Genomic DNA, 9,673 nt, shown 5'->3' on the forward strand with positions numbered 1-9,673 from the left:
TTCTTTGGTCAGCACGACGAACTTCAGTCTATGAATACGTCACAGATAACATTTCACGAACACCTAGATGCCTCCCTCGACCAAATCATAGAGTTAGCTACTGCAATTACGGCGGGCCCTGGACAATCACAACCCCTATAACCGGCCCCCTCCTCTCGACTAACACGGTTAAGATCTGCTAACAGAAACTACCCCCAATTCTTACTAGGATTAGAAACAACCAGCAGAACCCGACACCAACCCTTAGCAAGCACCCCAACTAAAATTCCTACTACCTCTAACACTACTAATAGCCCCGATAGCGAAACAGCAGAAATTTCCACCACTAACATGGCCACTCCAATCCCAACTGCGTTATATCCGACGCCTTTCAACGGAAACGACCCCAAAGAAGTCGCACCCTTTTTCCTGAGGATAGAGAATGTAGCTCACACCGCTGGATGGTAGGAAGCTAAGCGGAAAGAGATGTTGCCTTTATTTTTAACTGACACAGCTTTGACTTACTTTCACGATATACAGAAAAGATCTAACTTCACGGACTTGACATATACCCAAATCATAAATGAGCTAAGTGCCCTGTTCAAAGGTGGTTTCCTCCCCGCAGAGCCGGTCCAGATTGTTTTAGCTCGAAAACAGTTGATTATGCTAAGAAGGCATTGGTCCAACAGTATTTCCCGAACGCCACTGAAGAACAGAGTTTATCCTATATAATCACAGGACTGCGAGCTAAATACATTGGTTGTTTAACTAACAAACATTTTGCCAAAACAGAGTAATTAATAGCCCACCTACAAAATTTTGAACGCCAACAATTATTGATTAATCCAGCATGATGGAGGAGAATTATGAAATTGATCAGGCTATAGCGCAAGCAAGCTTGCATCAGACGTGGACCTCCGGGCCACTTCACAGCTGCTCGCATGCACAGGTTTGCTCTCCCCCACAAGTAATACGCCAACTCCGGCTCAGCAATTTGTAGCGTACAACCAGAATCCAACTCTCCCCCCCCCCACACCCCGCTTATCAAATCCAAAGTCTGCAATCAACTCCTGTCTTTCCCTCGTAGACAGTTCATGAAGGACACAATTTCTCCTCTCAATTATCCGTTCCACAGCCTGTTACGGCTTCCCAACCAAGTTCCCAAATTCCACACTACGCGGCGCTACCAGTTGTGGCCAGCGCTCAACCCACTGATAACACCGCCTCTAGTGACGATGTAATTAAGCTTTCCACGCAGCTTGGAAATTTGTGTCTGCACTCTCAAGAACAAATAAATCCAACCTCATTACTTAATTTTTGTGCTAATGTCTTTGAATTCGCAAAGAATGCAAATCAAAACACGCATAATAGGGATAATAGAGTTGAAAACAAGGTGAATAATAACTCCTCTTCCTACAGAGGTAATTATAGGGCTAATCAAAGAGGTAACTATAGGTTGAACTCTAGACGACAATTTAGAGGAAATAATAGGTTTCAAGGCAGAGGTCAGAATCAAAATATGGATAATCGCGACGATAGAAATACATCGGTCTGTACTTTCTGTGGTCGATATAATCACTTCAGTATTAATTGCTATTACAAACCACAAAGAGACAATAGTTTAAACTAGAATCATCTTCGACTTGCAGGAACGAAATCGAAGATATTAGTAGAATAGACAAAGTTCCCATTATTGAGAAAGATGGCTTGTATTACATCAATAGTAGTATACAAGGGAAAGAAATAGATTTACTTATTGATGTGGGTTCCCAGATATCAATTTACCCCTCCAACCTCCTCCCTTTCGAAAGAAAAACGTACAATGTAAAGTCCATAATTCAAGGTGTGTCTGGAACAAAACTGAGTGTGTCTGAAATTGTAGTCCTCCCTATTAAAATTGGAAAATATAAATATTCGCACCCCTTCAGAATTATAGATTCTACAACTCTCCCCCCACTTTTAGGAAATGACTTTTTGCGAACACAGAGGTGCGAGATGTCGTTAAAAGAAAATACAATAAATCTTCATCATTTAGGATATACTCCAAATTACAGTATTTTGAGGTCCAAGTACAAAACTCACTAGGTGTCGCATGACATATTCAACCAAATTGAAAATTCAAATGTGTATACGGGGAAAGCTACCCTTTCAAACACAATTCAGTTAAATCCACGATCCAAAACTTATATAAATTTGAAAATTACCACTACGACACATTCCACTCTAGAGCCTGTACTCTTTACCTCATCTGCTTCCCTTATGACTCAGCATGCAGTGGTCCTTCCCAATGCTACAGTAAACCCTCAATCACCTGTCATTCACATACACAACCCTACTGAAAACATAATCACATTGGAAACACACGATATTAGGCGAAATATCTACATGTGAAATTTTAAATGACGTCACTTCCATTAAGGAAAATAAAAGCGAAGATGTCAAATTTTCATTCGCTTGCAATGAAAATAGCACAGTAAAACAACACATTAGTGAAATCCAACAGAAATTTGATCCCTCCCTGCTCAAAGTTAACCCTGAAATTCCCCCAGAAGAAAGAGAAAAATCCTGAAGCTCGCATACACGTATGCAGATATTTTTCTCTGGCCAGGGGATAAATTAACTAAAACTAACGTTTTGGAATATGACATCAAGCTTACAGATGACACCCCAGTGTATGCCAAGACCTATCCTATACCATTTCATTACAGAGAACCCATGAAACAGGAAATTCAGACGTTATTAGACCAAGGTGTTATAGAACGCTGTGAAGGGAGTTCTATCGACACCCAGTCTTATTAATCAAGAAACCCAATTGGACTTATCGTTCTATTTCCGACCTTTCGCGCTCTAAATTCGATAATAGCTCCGACTTCTTTACAAACCCCATATATCTCCACTATTATGACAGAGATGGTTGGTAAGAAATTCTACTCCATCTTGGATTTGTCCAGTGAATTTTTTCAGGTCCCATTAACAGAGCGTTCTAAGGACATTACCGCCTTCTCCATTAACAATCTTGCTGGTTTTAGATATGCTCGTTTATGCCAGGGATTGAAATCATCCCCCGGTGTAATGAACCGCGTAAGCAAACTCGCCTTTAGTGGAATAGACAGTTCAGACCTTTCTATCTATACCTATGATGTAATAATTTATAGTTAAAATCTCCCACACATGATTAACATGCTGGACAAAGTCTTCCAAAACTTAAGAAAATCCCTTACATTATCACCTTCTAAGTGTAGGCTAGCCTTTACTGAAGTAAAAGTCCTTGGTAATCTGGTATCTCAAAAGGGAATTAAAATTTCTGTACATATTCTTAAAGCCATTTTGGAATATCCCACCCCTAACACCAAACGCAAGCTTCGTAGTTTTTTAGGACTTGTAAATTTTATTCAGCGATTTGTGCAAGGATTTGCAGGACCGACAGAATGTTTATTCAAGCTTCTCAAAAAGAATGTCAAGTTTTAATGGACTGACGAACACCAGCAAAGTTTCGAAACACTAAAACAAATGATAACTTCAGCCCCTATCCCCCGCCCTTATGACCCTAAGCGCCCCTCATATGTGTTCATAGATGCATGCGCAGAAGGCATTGGCGGAGCGCTGTTACAGTCTGACGAAGAAGGAAATTTACATCCATGCGCCTATTGCTCGCGATCCTTAACACCAACAGAGAAAAAAGCTGACACATTTTCCCTTGAAATTGCAGGGTGCTTATTATGTTTTGAAAACTTTCAATTTTTTTTCTTATGAATCAACGTTTTGTGGCTCTCACAGATAACAAAGGATTATCCTATGTTCGTTCGACTAAACATCCTAGTTCTATTTTGGGAAGAGTACTTTATTTTCAAAATTTTGACTTCGAAATCAGTCATATCAGCGCCAGTAAAAATGAACTTGCGGATGCACTTTCCCGTGCAAGCTTACCGCTTGAAAAGACTAATCCTGACAAGAAGGATTACGATGATGATGATGATGCTCTGTTCTTTCATCAAGTATTTCATACACAATCAGAAGATTTTGATATTGGCATAGAACAACGTAAAGACCCCTATTTAAGAGACATTATTGATATTTTAGAAAACAAAGATCAAGCTAGCAATCCTAGGCTAGAAAAACTCTCCTATTCTTATCTACTAAAAATGACGTTTTATACAGAACATCCAGAATCAAAACAGGATGACGAGATAGGCTTTGCGTTCCCCACGCATTAAGAAATCAAGTTTTCGATCTTATTCATACACATAAAATGAATGGAAGTCCCCAAGGCGCACAAAACAATATAATTTAATGCTTATGCGCTACTTTTTTCCTAACATGAAGAAATTTGTCTATGATAAGGTTCGACATTGCATCCCATGCCAGATCTCAAAGAAACCACAACGTTCTACCCCCATACCCTCCAGACATTTTCTCCTGCCCCCTTCCTTTCCAACGAATTCATCTTGACGTCTGTGGACCTCTAGTCTCTTCTAAGACGCACAAATACAAATATTTTCTATCAATAGTTGATAGTTGTACTAGATACGTCATCACAGCTCTTTTGGCTAATCATGATGTACAAAACATAGCAACAGCTCTAGTTGAGAAAGTTTTTCTAGTCCATGACCTCCCGGAAACTATTTATTTAGATCGCTCAACACCCAATTCAAGCTTCCTTTTACGGGTGTTAGCCAATATTACCGGCGTACAGCTCAAATTTATAGACACTTGTGCACATTTCACGAACGGGCTAGTTGAGAGCTCATTCAGCTATTTAATGAAAGTCATGAGAGTTTTTGTATTGGAGAAAAAGGATGCATGCTGTGACTACCTAGCTAGTGCCACGTTTAGCCATAATATTACACTCCATTCTGGATTACGCCAGAGTACATATTTTACTTTGTTTGGCTATAACCAAGGGATCCTAGTAGACGCAGTCCTCCCTTTGAACCCTGACAATATCTCCCAGACAAACGCACAAAGACTTGAACTCCTGACATCCATACGTAAGACCGCTCATGAGAATTTGCACAAGCGTTTCGAACAACAGAAACAGTACACAGACCGCACTTCTAGACAAATTCAATACTTACCAGGCCAACATGTGTGGCTCCTAGATGCCATTCCGACTCCCGGCGTTTCTAAAGCTTTTGCGTCCTCCTATAAGTACAAAGGAACTATTCTTCGAAACGTTAACGAGAATTCATATGAAGTTACTTTCATTGACGGCAGAAACAAAGAAAAAACTGACACAATCACTGTTTCTAGGTTGAAAGCCCGCTACGACTAGTGCCATGAAAACCCCGCTACAAAACGCCATCCTAATCATCGCAACATTTATAATAAATCCCTTGCCTAATAATTAATTCCCCCTGATATTTTATTGTTATTTTTATAATTTGCGATTATACGCATAGCAATAGTCAGAACATATCACTTAGCTGATTTGACTCATAAGTACTTAGCGCGTTTATGGTTCTAACTAACAAACATTTTTCGCCCATTTGCTGGTACATATACGCTCAAATGAAAACAAAACAAAAAGAAAGAAACAAAAACAAGAAAGAACGAAAGAAAGAACAAGATGAACGATTTAAAGAACAAATGAACTGCGTAGAACTTGCTGAACTTTGGCTTTTGGCCATAGCAAAATTTTTATTTACGTTCAGGTGTAACGCGAACTGCTTGTTTTGTAAGCTGCAATGGATGCGACGGAGCATCGCAACGTTTTACAACCGTCCAACTCAGAATGTCGCCCTCTCAAGCTGGCATATCCCGTTGCAGCGCACAGCGACATCATACGCTCGAGATTCCCCTTCGTCTGAATGCCATTCCTATGACGTCACGCAGAACTTCCTCGGCAAAGCCCCTCCCACCCAGTGCTTGTTGACATCGCTTGCATCACATCACGTGTTGCGCGCCGTTACCTTTTTTGGCCGCATGTGTGTTTCAGCGCTTTTGCCTCGCTCAAGTGACGTCACGCTCACGTGTTTCGTATGCGAACATTTCGTGTACATCACCAGGTTTGTGCCCACGGATGCTGTTGTATATTTTGGTGCATTTACATTTTCAAGCCCCGTGTGAGGTACGCTGCTACGATTCTTCGTTATGTTATGGCATTATTTCGTCTGCTATCGAGTGAGCCCTGCCTGTGGAGACATACTGTCTGTCGCTTTGCAAAAGTGACCATCGCTTGATGCTCCGCCCCGCAATGTGCTTGGCTTCCAGAGTGTACTTTGGACTGTGCAAACAATCAACAAACCCACGTGTGTTGTGCACAAAGTTCTTTTCGCTGTGTTATGACCTGTGTTTTCCGGCTGTTATAGTGTCTTCGTGTTTTATTCAAAACTAGTTATATGTCAATACTACACGATTCATTTATATGCCTCAAGACTTCGCTTGTTAGTGCTCCAACTATTTGAGTACACAAGAGGCTTTACCCTACAGTTTTTTTTCCTACGTGTTTTGTTCAACGGTATTTTAGTGATATGAATGTTTTGGTGAATAGTTTGGTGTATTGGTGTTCTACGGTATTGGAATTTTAACAAACGATAATTTTAAATGGTTGATCGACCATCGCAGAATGGATAGATTGACTTAACAAGGGGAATGTAGAGATATGGTGATTAAAAATACGAGAAAACCTCGTCAAGAGATTATTTTATGCTTGTTTATTCACTGGAATTGTCCGAACAGCGAGCAATCTCAAGAATGCGCAAACTTCGTAAATTCCTCGGCAATGACTGAGAGGCAAATACGTGGATCTAACATGATCCAGCGTGTTCGAAAGGTGTAATAACCTTTCGAAGCAAAATATTATAAAATCAAGCTCAGCCTGGAGCTCGCTCTCATTTCTCTTATTTTACTAGTACACATTACAACGAAATAAATTACAACGACGGTGTACGAAGCTTACGGTTGCATAAGCCTGCAGCCATTCGCGCGGGATTGATCGGAATAGTGACTCAAGGGTCACAGTATCGAACCGCGATTTCAGCAGGGTGTTTCGCGACAGAAAAGTGACGAGGGACGCGCAAGCGGGGTTCTTCGAAACGAACGAGCCCCACGTTTTCCCGTACGGTCTGCGAATGTAAGGTTGGTTCACGTGAGCGCGAATTTCTTCGGGAATGTCTTTCAGTTCGTACATCTGACCGTACACGCTGTTCATAATCAACTTCGCCGTGTTCTGTTTCGCGTCCATTTCGAGCAATTTGCCCGGCGGCAGGGCCTTGCAGTTCTTGGCTTCCTTGATTTTTTTACGCAAGGTCATGATCTTGCGGATGCACAGAGCGTTGAGCGTGTCGGGCGAGAGCCCCGCTGCCCCGCGAGAGCCCCGCTGCGACCATGACGGTCGGGTAGAGGGACGTATGAACCCCGAGAAAATTCTATATAAAATAACATACCTGGAAATTATATTCACAGTAGATTGAATTTTGATTTTTGTATTCCCCCGAGAAAATTCTATATAAAATAACATACCTGGAAATTATATTCACAGTAGATTGAATTTTGATTTTTGTATTCCCCGAGAAAATTCTATATAAAATAACATACCTGAAATTCTATAAACAGTAGATTGAATTTTTTGAGTTTTGTAATCACCCCCAAGAAATTCTATATAAAATAACATACCTGAAAATTGTATTCACAGTAGATTGAATTCTTGAGTTTTTTTGTATTCGCACCCAAGAAATTCTATATAAAATAACATACCTGAAAATTCTATTCACAGTAGATTGAATTCTAGAGTTTTGTATTCGCACCCAAGAAATTCTATATAAAATAACATACCTGAAAATTGTTTCGCTATATATACTAGACTTTTTGATTTCTGTGATTTTGGAGAAAGCAATGGCATCCACCACCAGTTTAAATCGAAAAAATAATAAAACTGTGTTACTTGTGGAAAGCTAATCTCAAGGAACAATTTATCGGTACATAGGGCAAGATGTAGCGAAACAGGTTCGAGAATTAATCGTCCGTTACCTTCTAAGTCTTGTGCTCGATGCGGAAAGATGATCAGCATTACAGATTATAGTAAACACCTTAAAATTTGCAAACCATCGACCGAACAAGGAACATTGAAAAGAAAAATCGATAATTCAGAAACGGAAGCTTCCACTTCCAAACAAGTTAAATTATCCGATGAACGAAAACCAAATAGATCTGCATTTAACCGTCATATTCAGGATTTCTCTTTTACTTCGGAACCAGGCTGCGACATTCTTAGTTTCTTGCGTGAAACGAAAACATCCGTGATAAATATTCTAAAAAATAAATTGGAAAATAATTCCATAAAAGTATACGTTGATCTATTTTCCGAATACGAAAAAGTCGATGGTACAACAAGAGTCTTTTATCATCGAACAAAAAACCAGGCTCTTCATTTGGCGGACGTCGATAATTTGGACGAATTTTATTCTGATCTTTCAAATGAGCTGGTTAAGAAACACGACGATTTCGAGGCTAAATGGTCGGGATGGTCTCTGTGTGGTAGTCCTCACACGTTAACTGTTTACGTGAACCAATTCTCGCCTCCTCGCGCTTCCAGCTACGTTCCTCTTCCACCGAACATTCAACACAAGAGGGCTGTGTTAAATATACAGAACAGCGACAACAAGTGTTTCCTTTGGTGTGTGTTGGCGGAACATCACCCGATTTATTGGTCAAATCATCCAGAACAGGTTTATCATTACAAGCAGCATGAACCTGAACTGGAAAATGCAATGGCTGGCATCGAATACCCGGTGACCATTTCTGATATATCAAAATTCGAAACACGAGCACGAGATGCAGAAGGAAAACGCTTAATCATCAACGTGTATTCCTACACGTTGGATAAACATGTCGTGCATCCCGTCAGGATAAGCAATGTCGACGATGACGATGCTCGTGTGATTAATCTTCTTCTTATTTCAAACCACAGTGTTCACCATTACTGTCTTATTCGTTCACTATCACGATTGGTCAGAAGTCAAACTACCAAGTATGCAAACAACATCGAAGTTTGCCCGAGATGCCTAACCACATTCAACGATATAAAACAAGTCGATTATCGAAAATACACCGGACGTCAGATTGCTATTGAGAAACTTGCCGAACATAAAATATATTGCGGCAACAACAGACCGGTTCAAATGTTGATGCCCGAAAAGAACGATGTGGAAGAATTCAAAATGCACAAGGCATTGTTGAAACATCCGGCCATCATCGTTGCTGATTTCGAGGCGTTCCTCAAACCACTCTCATACTGCGATCCGGATCCCGAAGTTTCTTCCACCACACCTTACCAGCTTCACGAACGAAACAGTTTCGGTTACGTTGTCGTTACAATGGTTCTAATTACGACTTTCATCCCTTAATTAGGAAACTCGGATACGACACTCAAAAAATAGATATTCTTGCTCAAAACGAAGAACGATACATCTCTATAAGTAAGAAATTTATGATTCCTGAGACTAAAAATACCATCGAGATGAGGTTTCTGGATTCGTACAGATTTCTCTCTGCCAGCCTAGACGCTCTTGCCAGCAAACTTTTAGACGAACAATTCAAAATTACAAAAGCTAGTTTTCCCAACGTAGACATAGAACTCGTTAGACGTAAAGGAATTTATCCTTACGAATATGTTAGTGATAATTCTAAATTTAATGACGACGCTAACCCACTTCCAAGAGAATTTTACAGCAGACTCAGAGAGAAAGGAATTACG

The sequence above is a fragment of the Lepisma saccharinum genome, chromosome 9 (genome assembly GCF_977018435.1).
Source record: "Lepisma saccharinum chromosome 9, izLepSacc3.1, whole genome shotgun sequence".
Taxonomy (NCBI): domain Eukaryota; kingdom Metazoa; phylum Arthropoda; class Insecta; order Zygentoma; family Lepismatidae; genus Lepisma; species Lepisma saccharinum.